We start from the raw sequence: 15,570 nt of genomic DNA on the forward strand, positions 1-15,570 counted from the left end.
AGAATTCTGTTCCTCATGGCATTGTAGGTCAACCCAAAGCAGGTGGATTGCAGCAGTTCAAGAAAGCAGCTCACCACAACCTTCTCAAAGGCAACTAGGAATGGGCAATAAATGCTGGCCAGCCGGTGATACCTACATCCCACAAATGAATTTTTTAAAAAATCCAACCCAGCCAATTACCACCCTACCAGTCTATTCTTATTCATCAGTAAAGTGATTGGATAATCAAGTGTGCTATCAAGCAGCACTTGCTTAGCAATAACCTGCTCACTGATGCCTGGTTTGGGTTCTGCCAGGGGCATTGAACTAATTTTAAATTTAGTTCAAATATTGACAAAAGAGCTGAATTCAGAGGTAAGATGAGTGTGACTGTCCTTGACATCAAAACTACATTTGACCAAGTTGGTCTTCTCTGCAGGAGTTCCTCAGGATAAGCCCAACCATTTTCAGCTGTTTCATCAACAGCAAACCCTCCATTAGAACCCTCCATTGGGGGTGTTCGCTGACGATTTTGCAATGTTCAGCATCATTTGTGATTCCTCACATACTGAGGCAATGTCCAAATGTGGCCTGATAAGTAGTATGTAAGATTTGCATTACACAACTACCTGGCAACAAGCCCTTAAAACCGAGAATCTCTCACACAAAGACAACCAGAGATTGCAAGAAAAACTCTGATTTCAGAGGTTTTTGTTCAGAGTTCCTGTTTAAAAACCTTGTTCTGAAGAAGGGTCACTTGACCCAAAATGTTAATTCTGCTTTCCATCGTCTGCTGCTGCCAGAAGTCTGTTTTAGTTTCTGGTTTCCAGAATCCACAGTTCTTTGGTTTTTGTTTGGTTAGAGAGAACCTCACTGTTGCCATTTGACGTTTGATGAGATATTGCTGAATTCCACACTGTCAATGTCCTGGGGTGGGAGGGAGGTATCATTGGCCAGAAACTGAACTGGACTAGCTATATAAATACCATGTTTATAAGAAAATGTCAGAGGCTAGTAATGCTATAGCGAATAACTCACCTGTCTGCTCCCTAAAGCCTGTCTACTATCTACAAGACATAACCAGAGTATGATGGAATGATGCTCTTTAAGCAGACACCATTCAAGATAAAGGAGTCCATGTGATTGGCACCCCATCCACAAATATTAACTTCCTCCATCACTGATGCTCTATAGCACCAGTATGTAACATCTCTAAGATGTTTTGCCCATGCAAGCCAGGGATATATTCCTGAGGTTATGGCCCCAACTCTAATTTTAAGGACACATCCATGCTTTCTATGAGTTGACTTTGCACTTAATAGGGACCTCTGCATAATACTGTTTAAACTTGCAGCTCAATACCAGCTCATCCTTGCATTCTCCTTTCCCCATTGCAGGATCTATTCCACAGCTTCTACAAGTGTCCCAGCTTACTAAGATTCTTATCGTCCAAACCACCTTGCTGCCTTACAATGCTTGATTAGCATGTTGGATGTAAATAAGGCCACTGTTCTTCAGTTCATAAAAGAATCACACTGTGCTCAAAGACTTAGCACTGTGTCTCTCTCCATAATGCTGCCAGACGTGCTGAATTTCTCCAGCATTTTTTGTTTTTGTTTTAGATCTCCAGTACCTGCAGTATGTTGCTTGTATATCAGATGTTTGTCTGATTCACACCATACAATGACCAGCATTTTATGACATAGAGTTATGTTCTATAGGAGGATGTTGAGCTAAATGTGAAGAAATCCAATTACCTACTTCAGAATTTCTAACCAACTTCTATTTCAAAAATACTGAAGACAGAATAGAAAAATTAACTCTATTTCTCTACACAGATGCTGCCAAGTCTGCTGAGTTTCTCCAGCATTCTCTGTTCTTGTTTCAGATTTCCAGCATCCACAGAATATTGCATCTTGTTTCTGAGGTGCTGTACTTTGATCAGAAGAACATTGCATGTAGTAGGGCTATAATTCTAAAGTGGTTTTTTTTTGAAATTCATTCTAAAGTTACGTGTGATACTGGCTAGACCAGCATTTATTCCCATCCTAATTGCCCCAAAGGCAGTTAAGAGTCAACCATATTGCTGTGGTCTGGTGTCACTTGTAACAATATCCTGTCAAACTGTGTATATCTGCCCAAATCATGGAAGGTGGGGACAGCAATAAGGCATACAATATTAGCATAGCGTACAAGGTTAAGGAGAGGGTTCTTGTAATGTCCCCACTTCTGAACTAAGAGGCACAGGTTCAAGTTCCACCTGCTCCAGAGGTGTGCCATAATATCTCTCAACAGGTTGATAAGAAAATATACAAGGTCAAGGGGGTGATGTTGAATTTGTATAAGATTCTTGTTTGTCAGTACACTGGAGTATTCTGTCCAGCTCTGAGTGCCACATTATTGGAAGGAAGTAAACACGTTGGAGATAGTGCAGAAGCTATTTACAAGAATGGTTACAGTGATGAGAAGGTTTTTTTTGAAATTCATTCATAAGTTAAGAGTGATACTGGCTAGACCTGCATTTATTCCCATCCTAATTGCCCCGAAGGCAGTTAAGAGTAAACCATATTCCTGTGGGCTTGGAGTCACTTGTAGCAATATCCCATCAAACATCAAATGGCCACAGGTAAGGATGGCAGTTTCCTCTCTAAAAAGCTTGAGTAAATCAGATGTATCAACAATAGAGTCATGGTCATCACTAGACTTTGAATTCAAGATTTTTATTGAATTCAAATTCCACCATTTGCCACGGCAAGATTTGAACCTGGGTCCCCAAAACACTACCTGTCTCTGGATTAGCAGTCCAGAACAATAATAACATTAGACCATTACCTCACCGACTATACTTGATAAAGATTTTTAAATTATGAATAGGCTGGATAAAGTGGATAATGTGAAACTATTCCCATTTTTTAATGGAATAAGAAAGAGAGGGTATAGATTTAATGTGGTTTGCAGAATTAAGCTAGTGGATGTGAGAAAAATCTTTTTCACTTAGTGAGTAGTTAGGGTATGGAATGCACTGCCTGGAAATGTGCTGGGGGCAGCTTTTATTGAGACATTCAAAAGGCTATGAAATGATTATTTGGGTAAAGGTAATCCCCATGGATGTGTGGAGCCATGACACTCGTTTAACAAACTAGTGCATCCAAATGGCGTCCTGTGCTGTAACAATTCTATGAAAATTGAAACCATGCAGACATCAAAGAAGAATCTTGGTAGATATAACTTTCTTAACCAAGAAATCTTTAAAGTGTTTTTATTCTCTTCTAGCAAAACCTGTTGATTTTTTTCTGACATATTCTAAGTGACATGAATATTTTTATCAGATATTTTCTACTGCCCCCTAATTTTATTAACATTGATTCACAGACAGGTTGCTAACTTACTTTAGATAATAGCTTTTCTGAGGTGGAACACAAAATGCAATGTGCAGAGGCAGCCAGTAAAGGGCAGTGAAAGCTCTTGTAATAAGACATGAATTTGAAATAATTCTTGTTGCTTCTTTAGTTTGATATTTCTCTTCTAGTAGTTTCCTTCCCTTCATCAGCTGAAGGTATACATTCCTTGTCAGGAATAGGAGGAAGATCTCCTATTTGTCGCAATTCATTATCTCAAAGAAAAACGTTTCACAGAGAATCCCTGGGTGTTGAGCATCTTCCTCTTCTTAATCTTGGAATACTGTGGTCAACTATAACATTTGGTAATGTAGCACCGATCAAAGATTAAAGACACACTTAAAATGGCCCAACAGCGTACAAGATAAACAACAGGAACTAAAACCGGTTGAGAGCAAGAGAAAAAAAAGGTGATTTACGGTGGCACAGTGGTTAGCACTGCTGCCTCACAGCACCAGAGACCTGGGTTCAATTCCCGCCTCAGGCGACTGACTGTGTGGAGTTTGCACGTTCTCCCTGTGTCTGCGTGGGTTTCCTCCGGGTGCTCCCACAGTCCAAAGATGTGTAGGTCAGGTAAATTGGCCATGTTAAATTGCCCGTAGTGTTAGGTAAGGGGTAAATGTAGGGGTATGGGTGTGTTGCGCTTCGGCGGGGCAGTGTGGACTTGTTGGGCCGAAGGGCCTGTTTCCACACTGTAATCTAATCTAATTATCAAGTTTTATTTTTCATTATCTGTTGTGAAAAAAAGATGCTGACTCGTTATTGCCTCTTGCTATTGACATCAACTAATTTTTACCAGAACTTAAATATGACGGAGCATGTTTAGTATTTTTGAGCATTTACATGCACTGCAAATTGTAGAAATGTCAGGGTTAGATTTTAACTATGTAAAGCTATATTTTAGCAAAGTGCATCCTATCAAAGAAGCAACATAGTTACATACTGTGAGATTGCTTTTAATACAAGATCTGTGGTCCATTAGAAAATAAAACTCACAAAACATAATTGCAGGTTGTCATTGGTTTTGATATACTTTTGTGACAATTTCTACAATTAATTCCTTAAAATTTGTTTTGTAGTGCTGGTGATTTACTTCCTGCTCTGGCTTATTTCAGAGTGTAATGAGATGAAATCCTGTTGAGATAGATTTGAAGCCCTTTGAGTGATGAATTCCTTTGATCTGATAATCTGAATCAACAATAACATAGAATTGAAGATTTTCCATCCGACAGCAACCATTTGTAACTAAATATATCAAAAGAAGATGTAATCCTGATCTGCACTGACTACCATGGTAATATGTTTGAATCCAAAATACTATCCCTATCTTTCACCGCATGCATATATCAATGACAATACTTAAACTTGTGTGAATGCATTTTAGATTTTTTGTAAGATTCATGACTCTTGACTCTTAACCTGAGAGTTGTAAGCTCATTTCAATTAGACATTTAATGATGATAACTTTTTAAATCTACTTATGGAACACAAATCCTACACAACTGAAGTCGATTGCATTCTCCTAATTTGTAACACGAGCAAGAAATATTTAATGATTTAAATTACCAGGTCTTTGCATCACTAAGTATTTTGACTACTATTTAAAAGTCACATGGTTGAAAATGTGAATTTAGTTATGGCAAGAAGTGATGAAATTTAGATCAATAACCATTGATTTATCAGTGCTCAAAACATTGTATAATTACAGTTATAATTGTAAGCCACAGCTCTAGGGGAAATTAGATAGAGAGATTTATTAGATTATTCTTCTAAGCCTCTTAAAACATGGCAACAACCATTGTTAGCAATATCAGGGAGCACAGCAAGTGTCCAATATCTTCAGCTGCAGGAGGCACACATGCTAGAAGGAACTGGGTAACATAGAACATAACAATATAGGAGTAGGATTAGGCCATTCAACTATTCAAGCCCCAACCGGCATTCAGTTAGGTCGGGGCTATCTGTACCTCAGCTTTATTGACTGACAATTGCCCCATATTCCTTAGCACTGAATTACTAAAAAAAATTATCAATCTTTGCATCAATTGACTTCAACAGCATTTTTAAAGGAACTGTTTTGAATGTTCACTGCTGTGCTTCCTAATATCACCCCCAAATTGCCTAGTTATAATTTTAAGGTTATGTTATTTCATCCTGCACTCCACCTAGAGAGGAAATCGTTTCATTCTATAATGATATCAACTCAGATAATTAAGTTGACCCTTATATTTTTATCGTTGAGTGTTATATAACTGCCCATAATGTAACCTTTTTAGCCCTGGATTATCTTGATAATCTGTGCCACACTTGATTGAAGCCCTATATATGCTTCCTGATGTGCTGTGTTCAGATATATATTCCAGGTAGAGTTTAACACCAGAAGTTTATAACATCACATACCTTGCTCATCTTTGCTCTCTTGACCTTCAGGTAGCTGCTATTTGACTGACTAGGTCTGAATTGATATGTAAGTTTTGTTTTGACAACAATTAAAGATGGATTGAATGCTGAATTGAAGAGATCAAGAAATGCTTGCAAATCTAATGGAGGGACTGCAGTTATCAGTGTACTGTAGGTCATGTATGTCCATGGTGATCAGTTTAATTTTGGCATGGAGGTGACTGAGGTTAAAATAATTTTCCATTTAGGCAGTATTTAATTCTCACATTGGTCTTTGATGAAGTAAACAGCTACTGTTAGGTAGTTTATAAATAGTTGGCCTTCCTGAAGCCAGCTGTATGAACATTCGGGCAAAATTCCCACAAAAGCAATTACAATAGACTGGATACTGCACTCATACGGTTGAAAAATATCTCCCCCACCAAACCTTATTTGCTCAACTGTAAAATGACCATTGTTTAGGAGAAGAACAAAGAAAATGTTGTGAAGAAGCTCCGAAATGTTCCTTGAAGTATGGCAATATTGACATTAATGACTGGGAGGAGCTTACTGATAGTTATTTAAAATGGTGGCAAATTGCCCATCAAGCAGTTTCATGTTTTGTGTCAAAAAGCCTTACTGATGAGGCACACTGCCAGCACAGAAGAAAAGAAAATACAATAAATTTTGCATTCTTAATCAAACTACATTATGGGCTGTTCTGCTCCACATGCAGAAAGATCTAAGAGAATCAGCCTGTTTAGTTAAATGGAGACTCTTCCTAAAATCCTAAAGCCAATGATGACAATAACTGCAATCTCCCTCTTGTGGTCCTCAAAATTTGCAAGCTACAAGCCAAAAATGATCAATTATTCTTGTTTTGTTTCTTTTGTCAACTAATCCTAAATTCAATTCATTACATTCAGTCACAAGAGTTCAAATATTATGTAAACATCTCTTGTGTACCGTTTTAAGGTGTCAATGAGAGTCCACACTTTGTCTATTCTTTCCTCTTCTTCACCTGCAGGTGCTTTACTTTCTGCAGGAACATAAACCAAATGAGAACACAAAGGATTATGTTGTACTACACTGGAGAATACAGAGAATACAGACAATGTACATAGATCCTCACCATCACCTGAGCAACAATGACTGTTCTCACATTCTTACCTTAACAAAATGGATAGCTTTCAGTTAACTGCAGGGAAAGGCAGTCGAATTTGAGTGAAACAGTAGCAGAAGAACACTCACTGGGGTGAAAAATGTGGAGCTGTGGATGACAACATGAGTTCACAAACAGAAGGAAATGTCTGGAAAATGAGTCAAACTACAAAGCTTGTGGAAAGCCCAATCATTGGAAAACTATGTGCAGAACAACGAGAAAAGAAGAATGAAACCCCACCTGAAGATCTCAACCCCTCGGGAGGAGTCTCTCGGTTCCACGATCGATCAAATAAATAACAGGAGTATGGTCTGCTTCAACAAGACTTCACACTTTAATGAGTAACAGCCGGGTACAGGTTTGTCCAAAGAACAGAGGTTAAAAGCCTCTGTGTTCCTTGGAGAAAACTGCGCAATTTCACTTGGAAGAAAAGCAATTTTTGTATGTTTCTTAAGAAATCATCCAGCCTTAATTGCAGAGTAAATCCAATGAAGTGTAATAAAATGACATAATGGACAGCAGGTTAACCCAATGATATTTCCTGGGAAACAAAGTTGTTTACCGCCCATTATCTCTTCCCACCTGCATTTCAAGGTTAGCTAGGATGGTTAGTAATGTCCTATCTAGCTTAGTTAATGTCATACTGTGAAGGCTCCATTGTCTACTTTATCTTTTGATTCAGTTAGCTCAGCAAGGCAGGAATGCAGCTTTTAGCAGGGTGAGAAGCCATTTTAAACAGTGTTAATTTGCAGCCTGAAGCCATTCTATTATGTTACCTTATGTTACTTGCTTTTAGAAGCCATTTTGTAGTTAGTAAAAGCATGCATTAAATGATTGCTCCTGACAATAGCCTAAATGCAGATTTTAGATCCTCACACCCACTATCCTTCTCTCTGATTATATGCCCCCTTCACAAAGTTTGCTATGGGGTGGGCATTAAATTCTAAATTGGATTTAAATTCTGATTGAACTGTGCTATTTCCTTGAATTGAATATGCAATGGTGTAGAAGGGTAAAGTTGGTGCTGCCAATAGCTGTCAAGGTAACTACGGTCCTCCATAATAGGAGCACAAGACATTGCCAGCATTTTGCAGTCATTATGAATTGCTGCAGCAAAGAGGGTTAGAAGCCCAGTACAGAAGGAGAGGGCCTCCTTTCCTTCCCTCTATTGGGTAATGCCCAGTTGATGGTAATACCAGGCAAGACTCCCAACAGAAACCTAGCTGGATATATTGTCTATATGTTACTGAATTAGTCCATGACTTCAAAGTCCTTTTCTTAGATTTGCTGCTTGTCAAAGTTCAAAGCACTTGTGCTAAGCTGCCACCTCTCTCTGTGTTACAAAGGAATGCAAACCACAAAGTTTAGCAGCCTCTGGGTAAGCACAGAGTGAGGGTGCAGAAAGAAATGATAAGCAGTCAGAAGATGCATGATGTATGGATGCATAAGATTCATGTGTGCCTGCACACGAAACAATCTGAAATAATCATGCAAAGCATAAGTGTCCCTGAGCTACAAAGATGAGGTCCCAAAGGACTGTGATGATGCTTGAGTTGGTCTAAAAGCCACCATAACAATATAGTGAGGCTGATGCCAACATTGCCAACATCACCAACATCAGCAGGTAACTCACTTTCACATCATGAATTAGTGCTGTCTGGCTTTTCAGGGAAGGAGAGAACTGTGAATTGCATAGAAATATAGGGAGTTTAGATCATAATGACATTCTCATGCATGGAAATAAGGTAGTCGCCACTCATTAGCAAGATTCTCTAGTCCCGGATTAAACTGTGAGAAAAATGTTCCAAGTTCTCCTTGATGTCAAGAATCTGATTTATTTTATATTTCTCTGTATTTTCCCATCTATCTCCAGTTGCTGATAACAGTCAAGGGAGCAAATAAATCCACCTGCTACTTCTCTTCTATACCCTGTGGATATGTATGCTCTCGTCCAGTAGGACGGAAGAGCATTGGCGATTGTTTGCGTGGTGAGCCCATTATAGCCGAGGAACTGGAAGTATTTTGCCTTGATTCCTGAAGAATCTGATAACTCTTTTTGAAAGGAATTCCTGTGATAGCAGAAGAAATAATTCAGTGGACAAGATTTCACTTTTATGGCTTGTACTGTAACAAATGGGCCAAACATTGATTGAACATTAATCAATAGGGAACCGATGCATCAAATGAGAGAGAAAGGTCAGCTTCTCATTAGATAACCAATGTAGATGAAATACACCTTACCAATCTTCTATTAAAGCCCAGAGGTGACTGCTTGACTCTGAGGACTTGCAATCACTAAATAAATACAGACATTCTGGGATTATTGCAGCAGGTGCTCCAGCCTAAATATACCTCCCCTTTGATAGGGGCAAGCTGTCATTAAAAAAATGCAAGCTATCTGCATGTAGTGGCAGTCAAATATGTAACCAGGTCTCCTCCTGATTATACAACCAATGAACAGCATATTCTGCATTGGATAACACATGATATCTGCAAGTTGTCTGTCTTAATAGGACCTTACTTTAATTTCTGCCCCACCCCTCCTTTAGCACTAAAAGCTCTACACTTCACATTTCCCATTGAATTCTCTTTGAAACCGGGGAGATTTCTACCATTCAAAAAATAGGCTGTGCTTGGAAAAACTTACTGTGATGAGGAAAGGAAACATTTTTGCAGTTATTTTGTGGGTTTCTTTTCCACAAATATATTACTGCTCTAACATGAAAGGAATGAAAAATCATAATTATGATGAAAACTCTTGAAACATTGGAACTATTCCAACTAAACCAGAGAAAGTGATTTAACTAAATTTAAAGTGAACTGTGGATGCTGGAGATCTGATATTTAAAAAAAAAACAGTATGTGATGGAGAAAGTCATCAGATCTGGCAGCATCTGTGGAGAAGAGTCCGTTTGAGTCTAATTACTCCTGCACTAAAAGGTGAATTGTATATTTTATCATATGCAATTTTAACATAAGAACAAGGAGCGGGAGTAGGCAATTCTGCTGCTTGAGTCTGCTTTGCATTTGACATGGATGATCTCATCTTGGCTTCATCTCCACTTTCCTGCCTGCTCCCCATCACTCTTTAACCTATTGCTATTTAAAAATCCATCTATCTCCTCCTCAAATTTATTCAGTGCTCTGACATCCACCACACTCTGAAGTAGTGAATCCCACAGATCTATAACACTTTGAGAGAAGTAATTCCTCTTCATTTCACTCTTAAATCTTACCACCCTTAGCCTAAAACTGTGGCTTTTGGATTTTAAAATAATGGCAGTTTCCCTGTGTAGCCTTTTCCTAATGGTCAGAAAATCATTTTAGAACAGAGCTAAATGCATCCTTTCCAAGAATGCATGTGATTTTAGTCAAGTGGTATTAATGGATGGTCTGTTTATAATGTTAAGTTGGCAAACAGACCAGATGCTATCATTTTTGCTTTTAACTTCGGTTCAGGAGGGACAGCTGTTAGTTCCTGCAAGTTCTGAGGAATCATGAGTTCGGTTCAGGAAGGAGTATAATTTTTCCCTAGCAGGCCAATCAAATGTTTCTGTTTAGTCCAGGGGAGCCAGTTACCTAAACAGAAGTGTTCCTTTTCAGCTGTGGTATGCTCAAGTTGAGAGAGTTTACAGAAATGTTCCAGCTTTCCAAACTGCAAAGAGATTTGGGCCATCAGAATTTTACAAAGTTCATGCCAGCCGGCTTGGAAAGGATTTGTAAAACTGTCTCAGTTAAGGTAAAGAAACTGGGAAGAATCAGTTAAGTCATAAATTAAAGAGTTTAAATCGGAGTATTATTTCTCTGGAATTGAATATCTATAAAATAATTGTGTTGAGAAATAAACTTTGCTTTATTGTTTCTGCTAAGGTCTTAACTTATGCGTGTGTATAGATTAGATTCCCTACAGTGCGGAAACAGGCCCTTCGGCCCAACAAGTCCACACCGACCCTCCAAAGAGCAACCCAACCCCCTACATTTTACCACTAACTAATCCATCTAACACTATGGGCAATTTAGCATGGCCAATTCACCTAACTTGCACATCTTTGGAATGTGAGAGGAAACCGGCGCACCCGGAGGAAACCCACGCAGAGACGGGGAGAATGTGCAAATTCCACGCAGACAGTTGCCCGAGGCGGGAATTGAACCTGGGTCTCTGGTGCTGTGAGGCAGCAATGCTAGCCACTGTGCCGCCCTATATGTATTAGAGTCATACAGCACAGAAACAGACCCGTAGGTCCAACCCATCCTTGCCAACCAGACATTCCAATCTGACCAGTTCCGTTTGCCAGGACTTGGCCCATATCCTTCTAAACCCTGACTACTCACATACCATCCAGTTGCCTTTTAAATGTTGTAATTGTACCAGCCTGCAACACATGCTCTGGCAGCTCGTTCCATACTCACACCACCCTCTGCATGATAAAGTTACCCCTCAGTTCTTTTGAAGTCATACCCCTCTCTCCTTAATGTATGCCATCTCGTTTAGGATTTCCCACCCTACAGAAAAGACCTTGGCTGTTCACCCTATCATGATCTTATAAACCTTTAACAGGTTACCCTTCACCTGCTGATGCACCAGTGGTAAAAGCCCAGTCTATTCAGCCTCTCCCTATAACTCAAACCCTTCAGTTCAGGCAATACCCTTGTAAATTCTTTCTGCACCCTCTCAAGTATAACAACATCCTTCTGATAGAAGGGTGACCAGAATTGTACGCAGTATTCTAAAAGTTGCTTCACCAATGTCCTGTACAGCCACAACATGACATCCTCAACGTCTATACTCACTGTTCTGACCAATGAAGGCAAGTGTGTCAAACAGTTTCTTCACCATCCTATCTACCTGTGACCCGCTTTCAAAGAACTTTGCATTGCACCAAAGGTCTCTGTTCCACAACACATCCCAGGATCCTACCGTTAAATGTATAAGTCCTGCGCTGGGGTGCCTTATCAAAATGCAATGCTCAAATTGAACTGTATCTGCCGGTCCTCGACCTACTGGTCCATCTGATCAAAGTCCCATTGTATTCTGAGATAATCATAGACATATAGAGACACAGTGTTATACAAAACAGAAATGACCCTTCAGTCCAACCAGTCCATGCCAACCATACTGAACTAGTCCCCTCTCACTCCAAACATTTCTTATTCATGTACATATTCAAATGTCTTTTAAACCTTGTAACTGTACCTGCATCCACCACTTCCTCTGGAGGTTCATTCAACACACGAACCACTCTTTGTGTGTAAAACAAAAGTTGACCCTCGTGTGTTTTTAAAATCCTTCTCCTCTCACCCTAAATATATACCTATCTTGAAATCTCCCACGCTAGAGAAAAAACACCTGCTTTTCACCTTATCTTTTCCTGTCATGATTTTATAACTGCTATAAGGTCACCTCTCAAATCCCTATGCTCCAGTGAAGGAAGTTCCAGACAATCCAACCTCTACTTATAACTCAAACCCTCCAATCCTGGCAATATCCTAGTAAATCTTTTCTGAACCCTCTACAGCTTAATAATATCATTCCTACATCAAGGTGATCAGAATTCGATGCAGTACTCCGGAAGAGGCCTCACCAACATCTTGTAAAACACCTTAAAATAATGTTCCAACTCCAATTGTGAAAGGTTTGACCGATGAAGGCAAGTGTTCTAAATACCTTCTTAACCACCTTGTCTACATGTGACCCAAACCTCAAAGAATGACGTACCTGAACCCCCAGGTCACTCTAATCTACAACATTACCCTAAGCCCTGCTTTTAATTGCATAAGTCCTGTGCATTGCCAAAATTTTACCAAAATACAATACTTCGTATTTATCCAAATTAAACTCCAATGCAACTCCTTAGCCCATTGACATAATTAATCAAGATCTCTTTGTAATCTTAGATAACCTTCTTCACAGTCCACTACACTACCTATTTTGGTGTCATATCCAAACTTATCTCCAATGTTCATATCCAAGTTATTTATATTAATTATGAAAAGCAGTAGACCGAACATCGATCCTTGTGGCACACTGTTGATCACAGGCCTCCAGTCTGAAAAGCAACTTTTTATTACCACCCTCTGCCTCCTACCATCAAACCAAGTTTGTATCCATTTGGCTAACTCTCCCTGGATCCCATATGTTCTAAACTTACTAACCAACCTACCATGAGGAAACCTGTCGAGTGCTTTGCCGAAGTCCATGTAGACAATGTCTACCGCTCTGCTTTCATTAATCTTCTTTGTCACCTCTCCAAAAAATTCAAGTCAAGTTCCCCTGCACAAAGCTTTGCTAACTGTGCTAAACAGTCCTTACTGTACCTCTGTGTCCCTTCCAATAACTTACCTACCAGTGCCTTAAGGCTCACCAGTCTGTAGCTCCCAGGCTTTTCTTTAGAACATGTTTTTTCCTTTATATGACAAACCTGTTGTTTAAAAACATCTGCTGCCATGTGTGAAAATGTTTTAGCGGCTATTCGCTGCAGTAACCAATTGCAAAAAAAAATCTGTTAAGCCAGATTTCACTCTGGAGCTGACTTGCCCAGCATTATCATTAGCTGGGATCATAACATTGCTGTTCAGAACAGTTCTTTCAGCAAAGACTATTTCTTCTGGTTTAGGAAGTAGGTGATGAGGTGCCATTGATTTGATATTTTTATTAAAATAGTGTGGAGAATTGGAATCTCCTTTCTGTCTGTTGTAGGGCTGGCACTCTGCCACGAAGGTGGGTTTTGCAGGTCAGGGCAGACATTCTCTTGGGTCTTCTTGGGTTGCTACACAATTTCACCATGAGTCTTACTGCGAGTATTTGCTAAGGGGCTGGATTCCAGTGTTTGTTTTTATCCCCCCCCCCCCCCACCTCCCCCCACCTCACCCTGGACCTTCCCGAATGTTCTGCAGCCTTTGATCAATGGGGTTATGAGCTGCGTTCAAAGCACCCTTCACTGTCGCCATGCCGGGGAGGTTTAAAGTGCATAGTCCCAGGCACTGACTGGAAGTCAAGGTGCTAGAAAATCTGATCGATACTTCTCCAATAAACAACCTCCGGGCTCGTTGTAACTGGTTCCCATGAACCTTTGTGATCTTTTTGACCTTGGTTTCCTTTGTTGTCTGTAGCTGATAGCTGCCAGCTGCTGTTTAATTTAATTAGGCCAACTTTCTCTTAGGCCTGATTTCGCCAACTGTGACTCAATGTAGTTTTGGATCAGTGATCGCTTAAGCACAATGGGTAACCCCAAATCACTGTCAGTGTATTTTTCACCTGCCATAACTTTTAACCTGTGGCTGTGATACTTTCCCTGTTTTGCAGGTACCAGCAGCATGCCAAAATTTGGCCATGATCAAGACGGTTGCCCATTAAGTCATCCCTTTCACCACCTCTGAGAAAAAGAGCATGGATTCCTCAGAGAAAGCACTGACAAGGCTGCCTCCACCAGCTCAAATTTTAACACCTCTGTAGGTATGTTATCTAGATTAGAGTCTTTGATGAAGAAACACCCCCGATCACTGGCACTCTGAGAATGGAGGGAGACTTAGTACCTGCTTAGCGCCAGGCAGGAGATGTCACCAAAGTGTTGGAATCAGGGACATTATTGACATGCTCAAGCAGACTCTGGTCTGGGTCTTTGGTGCAGTGGGGTGGGAGGTGGGCAGTGACATCATATTGCAACAAAAGCAGGAAAGTAGCAATGCCAAAGGGAATGTATTGCCTGGGGCATGCAAATGGCTGGCTGTTTCCAAATGCAGATTACCTACTGCTCACAACATTCTTGTCTGGCTGTGCCAATTAGCACAGTCACATAACCAAGCAGCCTGTACTGCTGCTAAACAATCTTCAGCCCAGGGGGCATAGATCTTGCTGTGCAGCAGTGTGCTACGTCAAGCTCAGACCTGCATTATGTGCCAGCAGCACAGGTGGCAAACACTCTGTATGGGCAGCAGACAGGCAGCCATCGCTTAGGGGAATAGTCTTCACTGAGGTTAACAGAAGCGCCACTGTGTCCCAGCATAGAAAGTCAACGGCAGCCTCCCATATCACTCATTGGCCAAGGGGTTGTCCATCGTCAAAGGCACTTTGGTTTCAAGAAGGAAGGCAATGAATGATAATTTCTGGCTTGTTCCTTTCATTAGCCAGGTACTTGGTGGAAAAGGTAGGCAGGTGTAGGTGCATATTGAAAATCCTATGGCATTGATGGCCTGGGCTATTAGGAAAGGGAAGTAGACAACTGAGGGCTCACTGATTCAGGCAAAATTGAGGACTGCAGATGCTGGAGATTAGAGTCGAAAATGTGATGCTGGAAAAGCACAGCAGGTAAGGCAGCATCCGAGGAGCAGGAAAATCAACATTTTGGGCAAAAGCCCTTGGTCCTGCTGTGCTTTTCCAGCATCACACTCTTGGCTCACTGATTCAGTCACACTGAGGTTGGAAGCCACTGGAAGTGGAGTGCTCCCTATCACCATCCATCATACAGGAATTCACATATTTGGAATTAGGAAGTAGATGGCTGACGTGGCATTCAAAGTGGGTCGGGTGAATGATTCAACTTGTGAGGGACAGGACTGTATCAAAAGGAACAACATAGGTCAGAGGCCCATGAAATAATGAACACACTGACATGTACATTGCCTATTCCCTGGCCATTCCATGGCATTGCCCCT

This window comes from Chiloscyllium plagiosum, unplaced genomic scaffold, assembly GCF_037043375.1.
Source record: "Chiloscyllium plagiosum isolate Xiang-an unplaced genomic scaffold, Cpla_swu_hap1 HiC_scaffold_2, whole genome shotgun sequence".
Classification (NCBI taxonomy): domain Eukaryota; kingdom Metazoa; phylum Chordata; class Chondrichthyes; order Orectolobiformes; family Hemiscylliidae; genus Chiloscyllium; species Chiloscyllium plagiosum.